Source organism: Pan paniscus, chromosome 20, assembly GCF_029289425.2.
Source record: "Pan paniscus chromosome 20, NHGRI_mPanPan1-v2.0_pri, whole genome shotgun sequence".
Taxonomy (NCBI): Eukaryota; Metazoa; Chordata; class Mammalia; order Primates; family Hominidae; genus Pan; species Pan paniscus.
In genome coordinates, this window is record NC_073269.2 from 28355005 (window position 1) to 28376017 (window position 21013).

General features: G+C 35.8%; 1 pseudogene; it reads left to right on the forward strand.

Moving 5' to 3' along the window:
* Positions 1-21013, forward strand: part of LOC100967297 (zinc finger protein 254-like) — a 73966-nt pseudogene that overhangs the window by 18274 nt on the left and 34679 nt on the right.

Consider the following 21013-nt stretch of genomic DNA (forward strand, 5'->3'; position numbering starts at 1 on the left):
CCCTTCTTCAGGTTTAAGTTCTCCTGATGGCACCTGAGGTCATGGGTCTCTCCTGGCTTGGGGTCTCACACCTAAAGGCAAAGTAGACAGCAAACCTGTCGTCTCCATCTCCTGGCTGGCTCACCAAAGTGTTGCAGAAAACAGGAGGCAGGAGAGGCCAGTGGGTGAAACTAGAGGATTTTATTAAGGTGCACACTGGCTCAGTGGATTCGCACACAAAAAGCTGAGACCTGGACAAGTACAGGGCTTGTCTTTTATATGTGCATGGTGGCCATCTAGTAGCACAAGGCTCCTGGTGCAAGCAAGCAGGCTCACAGAAGCAGAACAAAGGCAGTTAATTAAACAGTGACAGGTTATGCTGACCTTGCAGCTGCATTGGGAGGAAAACAGGAAGTTAACAAACTAAAGCAGGCCTTGCAGCTGGTACACGTCTTACTCAAGCTTGTCTTGTGACCTTGTCATGTTGCCCAGAACAGAGAAACTGGAGTTGTTGTGAAATAACCTTGAGTTTCCCTAAGGAAAAATTACTAAAGAGACGGGGAAGCTGGGAGAGGAGGAAAACTTGTTTTTCCCATCCTTGCTCTTTGGGAGGAGAGGGGCTAAGGACTAGTTTTCTCTACATCCTCTACTTCAGTTTTATGATGGTGTTCATTATTTTTTTATTTTTAAGCAAAATTGACTCATTATAGCATTTCTTTTTTTTTCTTTTCTTTTTTTTTTTTTTTTTGCAGAGTCTCAGAATGCTCTTAAACTCTTAGTCTCTAGTGTTCTGACAGCCTTGACCTCCTAAAACTAAGATTACAGGCATGAGCCATGATGGTCACCATGTACCTTTTTGTGTAGAACTGTGCTAGTGGTGATGAACATCTTCATCTTTTATGTTGGAAATTCTTTATTTTCATCTTCTTTTTAAAGTGAAGTAAATTTAAATCAAGTATTATTGGTTAGAAAATTTTTTTTATTACATCAAAATTTGGGAAGTTTTCACCCTTTTTTATCTTCAAATAACCTCTGCATTTTTTTTCTTCATTTTCTTCTTCTAAGATTTCCTAAATCTAGTTGATGGTTATCTAATAAGTTGTTTGTTTTGTTTTGTTTTTGTTTTTGTTTTTGTTTTTTTTGAGATGGAGTCTCGCTCTGTTGCCCAGGCTGGAGTGCAGTGGCACAATCTCAGCTCATGGCAAACTCTGTCTCCTGGGTTCATGCCATTCTCTTGCCTCAGCATCCTGAGTAGCTGGGAGTACAGGTGCCCGCCACCACGCCCAGCTATTTTGTTATATTTTTAGTAGAGACTTGGTTTCACCATGTTAGCCAGGATGGTCTTGATCTCCTGACCTCATGATCTGCCTGCCTTGGCCTCCCAAGGTATCTAATAAGTTTTACATTCCATGTTTTAACTTTGTTTTGCAATTGTAGATTTTTGTGTTATATATTTTAGGGTATGCCACCACACATTCATTAATTGTGTTTTGATTTTTTAGTATTTATTATAATTATGCATGCTAATTTTTAACATCTTATAATTTAAGACAGCGTGGAAGAAAGTCAAATATGAATGAGCTATACGTCTTTTTCCAATAGAATTATCTCTGTTTGTTTTCCTGTATACAAAAATAAATGTTATCCTTGTATTTTTTTTTCTAACTTGTATATTTGTTGTGTAGGTTTGTTGTGAATGGTTTTCTAATTCTGCGTAGATGAGTCATCATAAAATTCTCTTTTTTTTTGAGGTGGAGTCTTGCTCTTCTTGCCCAGGCTGGAGTGCAGTGGCACGATCTCAGCTCACTGCAACTTCTGCCTCCTGGGTTGAAATGATTCTAGTGCCTCAGCCTCCTATGTAGCTGGGATTACAGGCATGTGCCAACATGCCTGGCTAATATTTTTGTATTTTAAGTAGAGACAGGGTTTCTCCATGTTGGTCAGGCTGGTCTTGAACTCCCAACCTCAGGTGATCTGCCTGCCTCAGCTTCCCAATGTACTGAGATTACAGGTGTGAGCCACCATGCTCAGCCCATACAATTTTTATAATTTCAACAACCTATTTATTTGTAAATCTATATGATTTCTGTGTGGGAGAAACACTTTTGGATTTGAATATAATTTAAAACTATCATAACTCTGTATCTCTTTTAGTTATTATTATTTTTTCTTGTCAAAAAAAAAACCCACAAAATTTACCACAAAATATTTTTAAATATTTAGTCATATCAATTATCTTGACATTGTCATGCAACATATTGCTAAAATGTTTTTATCTTGCAAAGCTAAATCTTAACACATATTAAATAACAAGTACTAATTTTTAATTTTTTCTTTTTTTCTTTTTCTTTTTTTTTGAGCTGGAGTCTTGCTCTGCTACTCAGGCTGGAGTGCTGTGGCATGATTCACCTCACTGCAACTTCCACCTCCCGGGTTCAAGCAATTCTCATGCCTCAGCCTCCTGAATAGCTGGAATTACAGGTGCCCATCACCATGCCTGGCTAATTTTTGCATTTTTAGTAAAGATGCAGTTTCACCATGTTGGCCAGCCTGGTTTCAAACTCCTGACCTTAGGTAATCTATCTGCCTCAGCCTTTCAAAGTGCTGGGATTACAGGTATGGGCCACCATGCCTGGCCACAATTTTTTCTGTTTTATAGCGTTTTGCAAACACCACTCTGTTTTTTGTTTTTAACAGTATAACTACTTCATGTATGTCATAAAATCTGTGTCTTTTTGTGATTGGCTCATTTCATTTTGCATAATGCCATCAAGATTTATATTTATAGTTGGTAGACTATTTCCTGCGTTTGAATATTGAGTATATTCCAGAATATATATATAGAGAGAGAGAGAGACAGTCTTGCCCTGTCACCTAGGCTGGAGTGCAGTGGGGCGATCTTGGCTCACTGCAACCTCCGCCTCCTGGGTTCAAGCAATTCTTTTGCCTCAGCCTCCCGAGTAGCTGGGATTACAGGCACATGCCAGCACGTTTGGCTAATTTTTGTATTTTTTTTTTAGTAAAGACAGGGTTCACCATGTTGGCCTGGCTGATCTCGAACTCCTTACCTTGTGCTCTGCCTGCCTTGGCCTCCCAAAGTGCTGGGATTACAGGTGTGAACCACCGTGCCTGGGAAGAATTTTTATATATCAAATTATATCTACTGAATGATTTATTGAAAGATATTTGCATTGCTTTTACCTATTTGCTTACAGTAACAATGCTGCAATAATTATGAGTCTATAAATGACCACTTATATGACCATATATGTGAAAGTTTATATATGTGCTGCATTCTATTTTATTCGTCTACTTTTTCACCTTTATACTCATATCAAATTGTTTAATTCAGTAGCTTTGTAATGTGTTTTGAATCAGGCACTTTAATGCCTGCAGCATTCTTTCTTTCTTTTTTTTTTAAATATTGTTGGGTAGTTTGTTTTTGTTTTGAGTCTCTGTATACTTTTGAGGTTGGTATTTCTATTTCTTCAAAAATGCAATGAGAAATTTGAAAAATATTGCATTAAATCTGTAGATTGCATTGAGCAGGATGGACTCTGCAATATTAAGTATTTCAACCTTTGTGTAAGAGCACACTCAAGAGTGTGTTGTTTAGTTTCTATATATTTGTAAATTTTTCAGTTTTTTTTTTCTTTTATCGTTGTATACTCTCATTCCATTTTGGTCATAGAATGTAGTTCATAGAAATTTACTTTTAAAAAATTTGATAAGACTTCCTTTTTGTCCTAAGATGTGGTCTTTCAAGGGAAATGTTGTATGAGCTATTGAGAAGGGTGTGTATTCTGATGTTGTTGAGGAGTGTTCTCCATAACTCTGTTTGGAATAATTGTTTTATACTGCCTTTAAGTAGTCTGTTCTCTTATTAACATTCTTTCTTGTTTTATTTTTATTACAAAAAGTGTGGTATTAAAATATCTTGTTCTAATTATATTGCTTTCTGTGTGTTTCTTCCATTCTGTCAATATTTGCTTTATATACTTGGAACCCTAATGTGAGAGACACACACACACACACACACACACACACACACACACAAATTTGTCATAGATTCCCTGTGAATGAATCTATTATTTTTTGATGTCCTTCTTTGTTTCTTTGGAGTTTCAATTTCAAGCACATTTTATAAAATATTATACTTTCTGACTTAAGATGTAGCTTGTGTGATATTATTTTGACTCTTTCTGCTCTCATTTGATTAATGTTTGCATGGAATGTCTACTTCCATCCTGCCACTTACAGTCTTTTTTGATTATTAGACTTACTGTTATTTTATTATGCATTTTATTTGATTATTGCATCTTTGTCTCTTATTCTCTTTCCATCTTTGTGTCTTTTTGATGTTTGCATTGATATGCTTTCACTTATTTATTTATTTGTTTGTTTGAGACTGAGTTTTACTCTTGTTGTCCATGCTGGAGTGCAATGGCATTGATCTTGGCTCACCGCAATCTCCGCCTCCTGGGTTCAAGCAATTTGCCTGCCTCAACCTCCTGAGTAGCTGAGATTACAGCCTGGCTAATTTTGTATTTTTAGTAGATATGAGGTTTCTCCATGTTGGTCAGGCTAGTCTTGAACTCCTGACTTCAGGTGATCCACCCGCCTCGGCCTCCCAAAGTGCTGGAATTGCAGGCATAAGCCACCATGCCCAACCTCTTTTGTGTATTTATACAAATACTTTTGTGGTACCTTGGGGACTACATATAATGTCTAAAAGATACAACAATACATTTTAATCTGGTAGAAAAACAGGTTGCATACAAAAATTCTTCTTTATTACATCTTCCCTCAAATTTGTCATTGATATTGCTAATTATATCTTCTTATGTTGTATATTCATTAACTGATGTTTATAATGATTTCTATTCTTTTATTGTTCAAATTTCAGAGAATAATTAAAAATGTTTTCTGCGTCACTAGGATAATGCTAAGAAATTCTACAAAGTGTATTTGCATATTTTTTCTGGAAAATAATGTATTTTTATATAATTATGTGTAGCTTTTTGAATCATGTTATTTTCAGTAAAAGGAACTGTTGTTAGCACCTTTTGTATGTAGGGCATATGCAGATCCAATATACTTTTTTAGAATTTCATTACTTTGGAAGGTTTTTTTTTTTTTTTTGGCAGGATAGATTCACTGATGGTATAATTCTCACTTAATAGGTATTTTTTTAAACAACTTTTTCATGACTCCATAACATAGTTCTTTTTTTGAGACTAAACGTCTCTCTATCCCCCAGCCAGGCTGGAGCATAGTGGTATGACTTCAACTCACTGCAACCTCCACTTCCCAGGTTCAAGCGGTTCTCCAGCCTCAGCCTCCTGAGTAGCTGGTATTACAGGCATGTGCCACCACACCCAGCTAATTTTTGTCGTTTTGGTAGAGACAGGGTTTCACCATCTTGTCCAGGCTGGCCTTGAACTCCTGACCTCAGGTGATCCTTCCACCTCTGCCTCCCAAAGTGCCTGGATTACAGGCAGGAGCCACCATGCCTGGCCTGGCACATCACTTTTATCTTGCAGCTTCAAAGATAATCTTTTTGTCTTTGACTAGAAATTGTGGTTATATACATGTTTGTTATAAATATCTTTCTGTGATACTAGTTTGTTGTACTTCTTTATTTTTACATCATATTTTCTTACTTTTAGGATCTATTAGTTTTTTTTAAATTTTTTTACCTCCACAATTTTTGTTTTTTTGAAATCTTAAGTATTTTTGTTCTTGTCCTCATTTTTCTGAATTTCCATAGTTGTCTCTGTTCCTATTTTAATCAATGAGAACGATTCAATTTATTGCCAATTATTAAAAGTAATTTATACCTCTGATTTTTTGTATGCTTTCTTTCAGAAAATTTTATAATATTTTTGGTGGGATCATATTGCCCTATTTTGTATATATTATCTTTGATTGTGATTTGGACATTAAAAAAAGCTACCTGTCAAAATCTTTATAATGTTGTTCTGTCCTGGCATAGTCTGAAAACAATCGTTTTGGCTGGTGATTATGGGAGTTTCTCACACATATTCTTAGGATATGTGCTGTCTGAAATTTTGTGTTTATTTTTTAATTAACAGTTTACTCTTGTTATTTTGTAGGAGTCAGAAATCACTTGCTACACCTGTTCCTTTTCTGTGGTACTGCAGTCAGTCTGCTGCTCTACCACTTTTTTTTTTGGTCTCAGCTGACTCAAACTCTCATTTCAAAATATACCACCATTTCTTTCAGCACTTTATATCATGAGAGACTGAAACAAGTGTCAGAAAAGGTCCCTAAAAGTCAGAAATAACAACGAATGTGCCAGTATTTTAGCTTTCTTTTAAAACAGAAACCAAGAGTTAGGAATTTACTTCTGAAGGTACCACGTTATAGTGGAAAGCAGGAAAAGCTGTGTTGGGTGAATTTAACACTTCCTTTTTTTCTTTGTGCTCACCTGGAACACTGCAAACACTTATTTATAAATTTTTTACAGATGTATTTGGGTCTGTATATTTTAGTTACATTTATATATCTATAAATGAATTAGAGCCTGTGGTATTTTGCAATGCCCTCTTGTTTATGTATTTGGTATAATTTTAAAGGTAAGATTTTAAAACTATATCCATGTGAGTCTATTAGGTGGAGTAATTTATTATTTTTAATTTTTTTTTTTTAGGTATATGCCCTCATTTTGCTTAAGACCTCTGGCCAGAGCAGGGCATGGAAGATTCCTTTTAAAAAGTAATACTGAGAAGACATGAAAAATGTGGACATGATAATTTACTGTTGAGAAATGGCTGTAAAAGTGTGGATGAGTGTCAGGTGCACAAAGAAGGTTATAATGGACTTAACAAGTGTTTCACAACTACTCAGAGCAAAGTATTTCAATGTGGTAAATGTTTGAAAGTCCTTTATAAATTTTTAAATTCAAGCAAAAAATAAGATATACTGGAAGAAAACCTTTCAAATGTCAAAAATGTGTCAAATCATTTTGCATGCTTTCACACAAAACCCAACATAAAAGCATTTATGCTAGAGAGAAGTCCTACAAATGTAAAAAATGTGGAAAAACCTTTAATTGGTCCTCAATCCTTACTAATAATAAGAAAATTCATACTGAACAGAAACCTTACAAATGTGAAGAATGTGGCAAAGCTTTTAAGCAACACTCAACCCTTACTACACATAAAATAATTTGTGCTGAAGAAAAACTTTACAGATGTGAAGAATGTGGCAAAGCATTTTGCCAGCCCTCAACCCTAACTAGATATGAGGATGCACAGAAGAAAGAAACTCTACAAATGTGAAGAATGTGGCAAAGCGTTTACCCAGTTCTCAACCCTTACTAAACATAAGAGAATTCATACTAGAGGGAAACATTACAAGTGTGAAGAAAGTGGCAAAGCATTTATCTGGTCCTCAGGCCTTACTGAACTTAGGAGAGTTCATACTAGACAGAAACCCTACAAATGTGAAGAATGTGGCAAAGCATTAATTCAATTCTCAACCCTAGCTAGACATAAGAGGATACACACTGGAGAGAAACCCAGCAAATGTGAAGTATGTGGCAAACCTTTTAGCCAAAACTCAAACCTTATGATACATAAGATAATTCATACTGAAAAGAAACCCTACAAATGTCAAGAATGTGGCAATGCTTTTAGCCAGTCCCCACACCTTACTACACATAAGGTAATTCATACTGGGAGAGACCCTACAAATGTGAAGAAGGTGGCAAAGCATTTCTATGGTTCACTACCCTAACTGGTCATAAGAGGATGCACACTGGAGAGAAACCCTACAAATGTGAAGAATATGAAAAAGCTTTTAGCCAGTCATCAATCCTTACTCGACATAAGATAATTCATACTGGAGAGAAACCCTACAAATGTGAAGAACGTGGCAAAGCTTTCAGCCAGTCCTCAACCCTTACTACACATAAGAGAATTCATACTGGAGAGAAACCCTACAAATGTGAGGAACGTGGCAAATCTTTTAACCTGTCTTCAAGCTTTACTAAACATAAGGTAATTCATAGTGGAGTAAAACCCTACAAGTGTGAAGAATGTGGCAAAGCCTTTAGGCAGTCTTCAATTTTTGCTAACCATAAGAGAATTCATACTGGAAAGAAACCCTACAAATGTGAAGAATGTGGCAAATCTTTTAACCTGTCTTCAAGCTTTACTAAACATAAGGTAATTCTTACTGGTTTAAAACCCTACAAATGTGAAGAATGTGCCAATGCCTTTTCCTGGTCCTCAGCCCTAACTAAACACAAGAAAATTTATACTTGAAAGCAACCCTACAAATGGGAAAAATTTGGCAAAGCCTTTAATCCTTACAACTTAATACACATAAGATAACTTATATTGAAGAGAAATATTACAAGTGTGAATAAGGTGTCAAAGCCTATAAAAAGTCCTCAATTCTTTACAGACATAAGGTTATTTATACTGGAGAGAAACTTTACAAACCTGAAAGATGTGCCAATGCTTTTGACAACAACTCAAGCTTTTCTAAACATAAAGAAAATCATGCTGCTGAGAATCCTAGAAGTGTGAAGAATGTGACAAAGCCTTTAAATGATTGTCACACTTGATTGTAGGTAAGATAATTTATACTGGAGATAACTATCAGTGTGTACAATATGGCCAAGCTTCTAACTAATGCTCACACGTTATTGCACAGGAAAGCATTTATAAGCATTTATACTTGAGAACAAATGTGCAAATATAAAGTAAAAAAGCCATTAATACCTGCTCACATCTTACTCAAAATCAGATAGTTCATATGAAATAAAAGCATAAAAGTGTAATTACTGTCCAAAGATCTGTTAGAAAATATGTGTTTAAAGTGCAGAAGAGTATTTACTTTAAAAAAGCACTACAAATATAAATAGGGTTGTAATACCTTTACTTGCATCAGAAATCTTATTGTACACATTTTGTGCTAGAGGAAAACCCTGAGGCAGTTGTTAAAATTTTGTCCAACATCAGCGAGTTTATATTGAAGAAAACCCTGCAAATATAATAAATTTGGAAAAACATTTTTTCAAAAACTACAAATTATAAAACACCAAAGAGTTTATACTAAAATATATTTTTGCAGGTGCAGTAAATATGAAAGATATTTAATCCAAAATTGTCTATGTAAATATCAGAATAATCCACAGTAGAAATATCTAGGGCCACTCAATGTTTAGACACTATAGTAAATCAGAGTGCTGCGTATAAAAAATAATACAAAACGAAAGATAGCATAAACATTATTTGTATATAACTTTAAAAGAAGTAGAATATTTTTTGGAGAGTTATAATTACATTCAAATTATACTTTTTATGAAAATACAGGTTTTTTTTGAAGTGAATAATAATGAAGTTAAACTGTTAAATTACTTCATGCTGTTCCATTATTCCTGGTTTATTCAAATGTGAAAGCATGTGACTAATTGTTGCTGGACAAAATATATGAGAGATTCTTGTTTATTAGGTAAGCATTACTTATGACCTTTTCTGTGGAAAGGTAAGGACATTAAAATGTAAGATGCATAATGAAAATTTAAGTAGAGAGGCTCTTTGTGGTTAACTTATAATATTGTGTGATACATGAGGTAGGTATTCAGAGTAATACTCTTCTGCATTATTATGAAAGAAAAATATTCTTAATTTTAGTTAAAATTAGGTTAGTAATGTTATTTTATTAATTGTACTTTTATGGAATACTATACAGTATATTTTAAATTATAAATTATTTGTGAAATTAACTTTTCAATTCCACATTTTTAACATGTTAAATACTATCATGAATCCATTGAAATGTTATTGTGCCACTAACTTTAACCTATTCCATCTTACACAAGCGTGTAGGTAACAATACATTATTTGGTAAGATAATGGACTGACATCGCTAGTAATCTTTTTTGCCAGTAACTTTAAATGGCCAATAAGTTAAAAAATATTGTTCCTATAGGTTATATTTTTATTCTTATTTTCACATTTAAATGTATTTTTCTTAATTTCTGTGGATATATGTTTATATGTTTATGCCATATATGGCATATTTTAATACAGGAATACAAAATATGATAATCACATTAGAGGAAATGAGATGTCCATTACCTCTAGCATTTATTCTTTGTATTACAAGCAATTCAATTCTACAGTTTTAGTTATTTTTAATGTACAATTAAATTGTTATTGACTACAGGGTCATTTTTATCATCATAATACAAATTATATACAAACATGTAAAATCCATACATTTCTAAATCCTGAATAAATATTTTTATAAATTTTAATATATTTTTCTTTGAACATGTGGCCTTTGCCTGCAAGCACATATGGACTGTTAGTATTGATTTACATAGAGTTAAATATTCACATCTATTAGTCTAAAGATAAACTTTAGGTCTAAATAAATTATGGAGTAAGTAAGTCTGTTTGTGTGAGTATAAATTTGAAACTATTTTTAGCAGAAAAAAATATTGGAACAAAATAAATCATTTTAATCAGGGGCCTAATTCACTAGAAAACAAAAATTCTCAAAAATGGTGGAAGCAAATCTATGCTCTCTGCTTTGTATTGAATTTATTACTGTGCAATCTTTTGGCTCAGGGTTCAGAATCTCCCCATGCAAATTCTCTGTTTTAATTTGACTGGTACTCATGCTAGTCCCATAATATTCTTTTTTTGTTTGTTTAATAGTTTTTTTGTTGTTGTTGTTGTTCTTGTTTTTTTCTTTTGAGATAGAGTCTTGCTCTGTCTCCCAGGCTGGAGTGCAATGGTGACATCTTGGCTCACTGCAGCCTCTGCCTCTCAGGTTCAAGCAGTTCTGCCTCAGCCTCCCAAGTAGCTGGGATTACATGTGCCCGCCACCATGCCCAGCTAATTTTTGTATTTTCAATACAGACAGTGTTTCACCAGGTTGGTCATGCTGGTCTCAAACTCCTGACCTCAGGTGATCCATCCACCTCAGCCTCCCAGAGTGCTGGGATTACAGGTGTGAGCCACTGCACCCAGCCTGTGTAATAGTTTATGAAGTATTCATTATGTGAACTGGTCTGTAATTATAAGAATATATATATTTTTAATTTTATTGTTCCATAAGTTATTGGGGTATAGGTGGTATTTGGTTAGATGAGTAAGTTCTTTAGTGGTGATTTGTGAGATCCTGGTGCACCCATCACCCAAGCAGTATACACTGTATCATATATGTTGTCTTTTATTCCTCTCCCTTCCCACTCTTCTCCCCATGTCCCCAAAGTCCATTGTATTATTCTTATACCTTTCCATTCTCATAGCTTACCTCCCACATATCAGTGAGAACATATGATGGTTGGTTTTCCATTCCTGAGTTACTTCACGTAGAATAATAGTCTCCAGTCTCATCCAGGTTATTGCAAATGCTTTTAATTAATTACTTGTTATGGCTGAGTAGTATTCCAACACACACACATACACACACACACACACACACACACACACCCCCCACAGTTTCTTTATCCACTCGTTGATTGATGGGCATTTTGGTTGGTTCCAGAATTTTGCAATTGTGAATTGTGCTGCTAGAAATATGCATGTGCAAGTATCTCTTTCAAATAATGACTTATTTTTCTCTGGGTAGATACCCAGTAGTGGGATTGCTGGATCAAATGATAATTCTGCTTTTAGTTCTTTAAGGAATTTCCACAGTTTCCTATAGTGACTGTACTGGTTGACATTCCCACCGGCAGTGTGGAAGTGTTCTTTGATCGCTGCATCCATGCCAACATCTACAGTTTTTTGATCTTTTGATTACGGCCATTCCTGCAGGAATAGAGTGGTATCGCATTGTGGTTTGATTTGCATTTCCCTGATCATTAGTGATGTTGAGCATTTTTTTATATGTTTGTTGGCCATTTGTGTATCTTTTGAGATTTGTCTATTTTTTGATTTTTTTCTTACTGATTTGAGTTCATTACAGATTCTGTATATTAGTCCTTTGTCAGATGTATAGATTGTAAAGATTTTCTCCCACTCTCTGAGTTATCTGTTTATTCTGCTGACTGTTCCTTTTGCCATGCCAAAGCTTTTTAGTTTAATTAGGTCCCAGCTGTTTATCTTTGTTTTTACTGCATTTGCTTTTAGGTTTTTGGTCTTGAAATTTTGGCCAACCAATGCCTAGAAGAGTTTTTTCAATGTTAGCTTCCAGAGTTTTTATAGTTTCAGGTCTTAGGTTTAAGTCCTTAATCCATCTTGTGTTGATTTTTTTTTTTAATAAGATGAGAGATGAGGATCCAGTTTTATTCTCCCACATGTGGCTAGCCTATAATCCCAGCACCATTTGTTGAAAAGGGTGTCCTTTCCCCACTTTATGTTTTTGTTTGCTTTGTTGAAAATCAGTTGGCTGTAAGTATTTGGGTTTATTTCTGGGTTCTCTGTTCCATTGGTGTATGTGCCTATTTTTATACCAGGACCATGCTGTTTTGGTGACTATAACCTTATAGTATACTTTGAAATCAGGTAGTGTGTTGCCTCCAGATTTGTTCTTTTTTCTCTTAGTCTTACTTTGGCTATGTGGGCTTCGTATGATTTTTTGAATTGTTTTTTCTAACTCTGTGAAGAATGATGGTGGTATTTTGATGGGGATTGTGTTGAATTTGTTGATTGCTTTTGGCAGTATGGTCATTATCACAATATTGATTCTACCCATCCATGAGCATGGGATGTGTTTCCATTTGTTTGTGTCGTCTATGATTTCTTTCAGCAGTGTTTTGTAGTTTTCCTTCTTTTGGCTCCTTCATTAGGTATATTTCCTAAGTACTTTATTTTTTTCAGCTATTGTAAAAGGGGGTGAGTTCTTGATTTAATTCTCCATTTGGTTGCTGTTGGTGAGTAGAAGAGCTACTGATTTGTGTACATTAATCTTGTATCCAGAAACTTTTCTGAATTTTGTCAGTCCTAGGAGCTTTCTGGAGGAGTCCTTAGGGTTTTCAAGGTAAATAATCATGTCATCAGCAAACAGGGACAGTTTGACTTCCTGTTTACTGATTTGGATGCCTTTATTTCTTGTCTTATTGCTCTGGCTATGATTTCCAGGACAATGTTGAAGAGGAGTGGTGAGAGTGGGCACCCTTGTCTTGTTCCCATTTTCAGAGGGAATGCTTTTAACTTTTCCCCATTCACTATTATGTTGGTTGTGGGTTTGTCATAGATAGCTTTTATTACATTAAGCGGTGTCCTTTTTATGCCAACTTTGCTGAGAGTTTTAATTATAAAGTGATGTTGGATTTTGTTGAATGTTTTTTCTGCATCTATTGAGATGATCATGTGATTTTTGTTTTCAATTCTGTTTATGTGGTGTATCATTTGTTGACCTGTGTGTGTTAAACCATCCCTGCATCTGTGGTGTGAAACCCACTTGATCATGGTGGATTATCTTTTTGACATGTTGGATTTGGTAAGCTAATATTTTGTTAAGGATTTTAGCATTAATGTTTATCAAGGATATGGGTCTGTAGTTTTCTTTTTGGTTGTGTCTTTTCCTGGTTTTGGTATTAGGGTGATGCTGGCTTCATAGAATGAATTAGGGAGAATTCTTTCTCTATCTAGTGTCAAAAGGTTTGGTACCACTTTGAATTTCTGGTAGAATTTTGCTGTGAATCCATTGGATTTTTTTTTGTTGGTTGTAAGTTTTAAATTACCATTTTAATCTCACTGCTTGTTATTGATCTGTTCAGGGTATCTAATTCTTCCTGTTTTAAGCTAGTAGGGTTATATTTTTCCAGGAATTTATCCATCTCTTCTACGTTTTCCAGGAATTTATCCATCTCTTCTATGTTTTCTAGCTTATGTGTATATGTGTAAAGGTGTTCTTAGGAGCCTTGAATGATTTTTTTGTATTTCAGTGGTGTCAGTTATAATATTCTTTAGTTTCATTTCTCAGTGAGGTTATTTGGATTTTCTCTCTTCTTGGTCAATTTTGCTAATGATGTATCAATTTTATTTATCTTTTCTGAGAAGCAGCTCTTTGTTTCATTTACCTTCTGTATTTTTTGTTTGTTTGTTTGTTTCAATTTCATTTAGTTCTGCTCTGATCTTGATTATTTCCTTTTTTTTCTGCTGGGTTTGGGTTTCATTTGTTCTTGTTTCTCTAGTTCCTTGTCTGTCTGTGCTCTTTCAAACTTTTTGATGTAGGCATTTAGGGCTATGAACTTTCCTTTTAGTACCACCTTAGCTGTATCCCAGAGGTTTTGATAGGTTGTATCATTATTGTCATTAAGTTGAAGAATTTTTTAATTTCCATATTGATTTTGTTTTTAATGCAATGCTCATTAAGGAGCAGGTTATTTAATTTCCATGTATTTGCATGGTTTTGAAGGTTCCTTTGGGAGTTGATTTCCAGTTTTATTCCACTGTGATCTGAGAGAGTTCTTGATATAATGTCAATTTTCTTAAATTTATTGAGGTGCATTATGATTGTCTCTGCTGATTCATTCAGGGTGTCAGGGACGTGGGGGAAAGCTGGCAGTCACAGGCCTCACTCAGCTCCAATGGAAACCAAAAGGCTGGTCTCACACCCACTGCACCCTTCACAACAGCCCCAAATCTGTTTCCATGTGGAGGGCGAGTTGGGCTTGAAAATTACCCCAGGCTTTCTGTTTCTCAGTGTGGTAAAATAAAAAGGCTTTAGTTCTTCCCCACCTGTGAAGTGTTCAAGCCAGATTCACGCCTTCCCGGAGTTCTTGCCAGGAGGCTTCTTGCCCCATTCAAATTGTTACGAAGTTCAGCTAGGGAAATCCTTCTCCCCTTGGAGTTTTACCCCTTGCTCCTCTGTCCTCCTCCCCTTCCCATGGATCCCTGTGGGGCCAGGCAGGAATGGGCTCCTTGGGGATTCAGCGAGCTCCCAGGGCCTCCCTGTTGCCTCCTGAACCCCTGTATTTCACTCAGCTTGGCTCTCTAACTTGACTCACCTCCAGGTAGTAAGGAGCTTCTCCCACAAACAGACTTTCAGTTTCTCCAGTGGGGTCGTTGTGTTCAGGAGAAAAGAGTCTCCCTTTCCCACTTCTGCAGTGGTGGCACTCACTGTATTTGGGGTGTCTGTCAGGTCCTGCAGGAGCAGTCTGCTTCCTTCAGAGGGTTGTCCTGATGCCTTTAAAGACATATTCTGAAGATAAAGGTGGTGATTTGTTCAGATACTGTCTCCTGAGAAGGAATCAGAGAAGAGAGAAAAAATGGTTGATTCTCAAATGAATGTGTCCCAGCTCAAAACTGTGTCCACATTTTCTTCTAGAAGGTCATGTATTTACAGTTGCAATCATTTTCATTTCTACTTCTGATGCTTTTGCCTAACAAGATTATTTGAAGTACCTTTTTTCTTCTCATGACAGTGAAATGACCTCATTAAAATAATTCTCCCCTGTGTTTCAGAGCCTTATCTTTATTCTCTCCATCCAGGCTTCTTACATATCACAAATAGTACTCACCTTGAATTTATACCGTGAAATATTGAAAGTATTCCCTTTGTTGACAGATGAGCCTGGGCAGGTGAAGATATAAAACATTCTTATTGGGGATGGTGCTGGGTCCTCAGATATCAGTGAGGGAGAAAACTGCACCATTTAGGTTCTATCTGAATGCTCCATCAGCTCTATGAATAACATAATTTTTAAATGCACACTTAAAAAAGATGGAATTAATGGCCTGGAATAATTTAGAAAGATATGTAAAGGAATGAATTCAAAGAAATGTGCCTTCTAGAATGCTAAAGAGAGAGTATTTAGATACACTATTAGAAATTACAAAACATGGCTGGGCACGGTGGCTGACACCTGTAATCCCAGCACTCTGGGAAGCTGAGGCGGGCAGATCACCTGAGGTCAGGAGTTTGAGACCAGCCTGACCAACATGGTGAAACCCCATCTCTACTAAATTACAAAAAAAAAATTAGCCAGGCGTTGTGGCACGTGCCTGTAATCCCAGCTACTTGGGAGGCTGAGGCAGGAGAATCTCTTGAACCCAGGAGGCAGAGGTTGCGGTGAGCCAAGATTGCACCATTGCACTCCAGCCTGGGTGAAAACAGCAAAACTCCGTCTCAAAAAAAAAAAAAAAAAAAAAAAGACAAAACATGGACAACATATGTGGCTTGAACTTTACATAAAACATGTTTTTTATGATTTATGTTTTTTTGGCCAGTAATCTCACAGAAGTCATGTTGCATCCTCCTATATGTATCAGCACCTGATACCAATCTGTCTCACTAATTTTATTTACTTGGTTAACGTGTTTTCTCAAGGATTTCTTCCCTATAATGTTTCTTTTAAAAACCTGTATTATTTGGGAGGCTGAGGCAGGCAGATCACGAGGTCAGGAGATCGAGACCATCCTGGCTAACATGGTGAAACCCCGTCTCTACTAAAATTACAAAAAATCAGCTGGGCGTGGTGGCGGGCACCTATAGTCCCAGCTACTCGGGAGGCTAAGGCAGGAGAATGGCGTGAACCTGGGGGGTGGAGCTTGCAGTGAGCCAAGATCACGCCACTGCACTCCAGCCTGGGCGACAGAGCCAGACTCCATCTCAAAAAACAAAACAAAACAAAACAAAAACCTGTATTATTAACAGGTACGTTGGAGAAACTTTCTGACTAATGTGCATAAACAATCACATTTAATCTGAAAGCTCCCCTGTCACGCCAAGTGTCAGGTTCCAACCCAATCTGAGGTCTGACAGGAGTGGGTGGGTGATTTGTGGGTTACTGGAAAAACACTCATGGAATTGTGGGCAGTTTTGAGATGGCTTTATTCTCTAGGCATAAGCCTGGGCATGAGCCCTGTGTACAGGGTGAGCAGCTTACTCTCTCTCCTCCTCCTGTTCACCTGTCTGTGTACTCCTTACACTCAGTAGCGGCTGAGAGCTAAGTATGAGCTTATACAACCAGGTTACATATTAGCAGAGATGAGCACTTGTACTCCAAACTTACTGAGTCAGGCTGAACCAGATGTTTACCACGGCCTATTCTTGACCACTGCACATCCATTTATCTTACACCCCTTTTCTGAATAGTTTCTATTTGTTTATACTTTGCTTTGGAAAATGAAGGCGGTCATCTTTGTTTACTGGTCATATACACTGGGATAAAACCCAGGTTCTATCAGTTACTAGATGTTTTACAAAGTATTTTCCTTAAGCTAGAATGATTGACATCACTGGTGAGTTTGTTTGCAATATAGTAACTCAGGTCTCATCCCACATCTCTTGAATTAGAATACGTATTTTAACAAAATCTCCAGGTTATTGATGTATGCATTAAAATTTGAGAGGTATCTCCTAAGTTACTGTGACTTCTCCATGTGAGAACTGTACACAGCTTACTCTGTATAATGTAAATATGGCATTCAGAACTGTATATACTTGTGTTTATGCCATAAGTTCTATGCCGTATTATTCGGAAAACTATAGTAATTACACTGGTTTTTTGGATCTTATTTTATCCTCTTTGTTCAGAATGAAGGAATACATTAGAGAATCTTTCTCTGTTAAACAATATTTTATTGGATAATTCCAGTCTCTTATGTAAAACAGAGCCAACTCTCTTAACTCCCAAACACCTAGAGTAAAATTAACAATTCTGCCCATGACCACTTGCTAAATATATGAGTGTTTTTTTTTTTGTTTTTGTTTTTTTTTTTTAGGAAATGTTAACTTTCAAGGCTGTGGCCATAGAATTTTCTCAGGAGGAGTGGGAATGTCTGAATCCTGCTCAGTGAAATTTGTATAGAGATGTAATGTTAGAGAACAACAGAAACCTGGTCTCTCAGAATAAATTTTCACTAGATTTCCTAATATACCCTAAGGCTTCTATTTTCTCCCTTTGTAGAATGATTTTGGGAGTTTTTGCTCCACATAAATTATTTTTAGATCAACCCTTTTAAGGAAAACTTGACGGTTTATTGAAATAGAAAAAATCTTCAAGATGTTTTATCTTAACAGGAACCATCCCCTTTTTTTGAGATAATCTGTATCCTTCACTCTAGATTAATGATAATTCTAGAAATTCAGTGGCATTAAATATTATTGCCCAAATAATAAAATCCAATATCCAGCACCAATTTTAAATTCAATAGTATTGGATAGTAGAGCTAAGGACCCAGAAATGTAAAATATGTTCTAAGTATTCTAAAGGTTCTGTCAGAAAACAGTATTTTGGAATTAAATTTCTAGAATCTTTCATAATATTCTCTCTTCTGTACTAAACATGGTACTAGGATGGTAACTGGAGAATCCCAACAAATCATGTTAACTTTTTTCTAACAAAACAGGCCGTGGTGTCTCTGTACCTGATCTGATCTCCTGCCTTGAGCAAATAAAAGAACCCTGGTATGTAAAGAGACATGAGACAGTGGTCAAATACTCTGGCACATAAGCATGAATGAAGCAGATAACACAGACAAGAGGTACAAAGGTCAAAAAGAATTCCAGACCTTAAAATGTGGTATGGGATGCTCTGCTTCAATGGAAAGGTTCCTAAAAAGCCATTTTGTTTTTTTCCCTAGTTCTTATATAGGAGCATCTTTTGTCCCATACCATTAAGTTCTTTATGGACTCTACTTCCTATTTAGTGATTTTCCTTTGAGGGTACCATGAGAGCTAAAGTCCTCTTTATGGCTTATAAGGTACTGCATGATATGCCTGCTCTTCCATTGCTTTGGGGCAATATGAGAATATCTCTAACTATTTTTGAGAAACTGCATGTTAGATCATTTGTTAGGTTTTCTTTTCCCATCATGTCTGAAATGTGTGAGAGCAGTGGTGATATTAAGATTTGTTTCAGAAATCTCAGGAACATCAATGACATGTTACTTGTTATTTATCTATATTGTCTTGTCTTTTCTTTTTTCTTCTGTTTTCTTTTTTTTTGAGATGAAGTGTCACTCTTGTTGCCGAGGCTGGAGTGCAATGGCAAGGTCTCAGCTTACCGCAATCTTTGCCTCCCGGGTTCAAGCGATTCTCCTGCCGCAGCCTTCTGAGTAGCTGGGATTACAGGCATGCACCACCACAACTGGCTAATTTTGTATTTTTAGTAGAGATGGGGTTTCTTCATGTTGGCCAGCCTGGTCTCCAACTCCTGACCTCAGGTGATCTGCCTGCCTTGGCCTCCCAAAGTGCTGGAATTACAGGTGTGAGCCACCGCACCTGGCCTCTATTTTTTCTTTTTGATATTAGGAATCTTAACAGATTTGAAGTGATAGCTCATCGTTGTTTTTATTTGTAATTGCCTGTTCGTAGGGGCTATTTAGCACTTTTTAAATATATCTATTGGTCATTTGTATATAATTCGTTGGCAAAATATTTCTTCAGTGTTTTGACTATTTTTCAGTTGGTTTATCATTGTTATTATACTTGTCTTTGCTTTGAATTTTCTATATATTTTGAATTTTAAACTTTTCTTGTATGTATGGTTTGCTATTGTGAGCATGCTGTGATAAACATGCAAGTATAGGTATCATTTTCATATAATAAACTATTTTTTTGGGTAGATACCCAATGATGAAATTTCTGAATCAAATTGTAGTTCTATTTTTAGTTATCTGAGATTAAGCATACTTATGTTGGCTATTTGTATGTCTTTATTGAAAAGTGCTTAGTAATGTTATTGGTCCATTTTTCAATGGGATTTCTTACTATGCTTTTAGTTTGAGTTACTTGTAAATTCCAAATATAAGTTTCATGTTGGCACATAGTTTGCAAATATGTTCTTTTATTCTTTAGGTTGCCTATTTACCCTGTTATTTTATTTGCTGTGCAAAAACTTTTTAGTTTGAATCTAATTTGTCTATTTTTTAATAATGATAATATAATAATAATAACAATTTTCTTTGTTGTGTTCATGGCTAGTTTTGATAGCAGGGTGGTACTGACCTGAGAGTGACTTAGGAAGAATTTTATTATCCTCAATTTTTTGGAAGAGTTTCAGGAGGATTTGGTAGAATTTTTATACATTTGGTAGAATTTGGCTGTGCATTTATCTAGTTCTGAGCTTTTCTTTTTCAAGACTTTTTTTTATTACTGACTCAATCATGCTACTCATTATTGGTTTGTTCAGGTACTCAGTTTCTTCCTGGCTCTATCTTGGGAGGTTGTATGTTTCCATGAATTTATTCATTCTTTGTAGGTTTTCAGGTTTATGAGTGTCTAGTTGTTTATAATCATTGCTAGTGATTTTTTGTATTGCTGTTGTATCCATTGTAATGTCTATTCTTTCATTTCTGATTTTGTTTATTTAGATTTCTATTCTGTTTGTGGTTAATCTAGCTGGCAATTTGTAAATTTTGTCTTTTTGAAAAAGCAATTTTTTATTCTATTGGTCATTTTTATTGTTTTTGGTTTTTATTTCATTTGGTTCTGTTCTGATTTATGTTTTTTTTTCTTCTTCTAACTTGGAATTTTGTTTGTTACTAATTTTCTAGTTCCTTGAAGTATGATGTCAGGTCCTTAACATGTAAGCGTTCTACTTTTTTGATGCAGACATTTAGGCTATAAACTGCCCTCTTAGTACTATATTTGATGTATCTCACAGGTTTTATTATATTGTGTTTCTATTTCCATCTTTTTTCCCCACACATTTTTAATTTTCATCTTAATTTTCTTTTTGAGATGGGTTTTACTCTGTCACCTGGGCTGGAGTGCAGTGGAACAATCTTGGCTCACTGCAACCTCTGCCTTCCAGGCTCAAGTGATCTTTTTATCTCAGCCTCCTGAGTAGCTAGTATCATAGGTGCGCAACACCACACCTAGCTATTTTTTAATTTTTTTTGTAGTGATGCGGTTTTTGCATGTTGCTCAGGCCGTCTCAAACTGCTGACCTCAGGTGATCCACCTGCCTCAGCCTCCCAAAGTGCTGGGATTACAGGTGTGAGCCACCACCTCTGGCTGGTCATCCTAATTACTTCATTTACAGTGACTGTTTGGGATCATGTTGTTTTAATTGTTTGTAAATTTATAGTTTCTGAAATTTCTCTTGATATCAATTCATAATTTTATTCTACTATGGTCTAAGTAG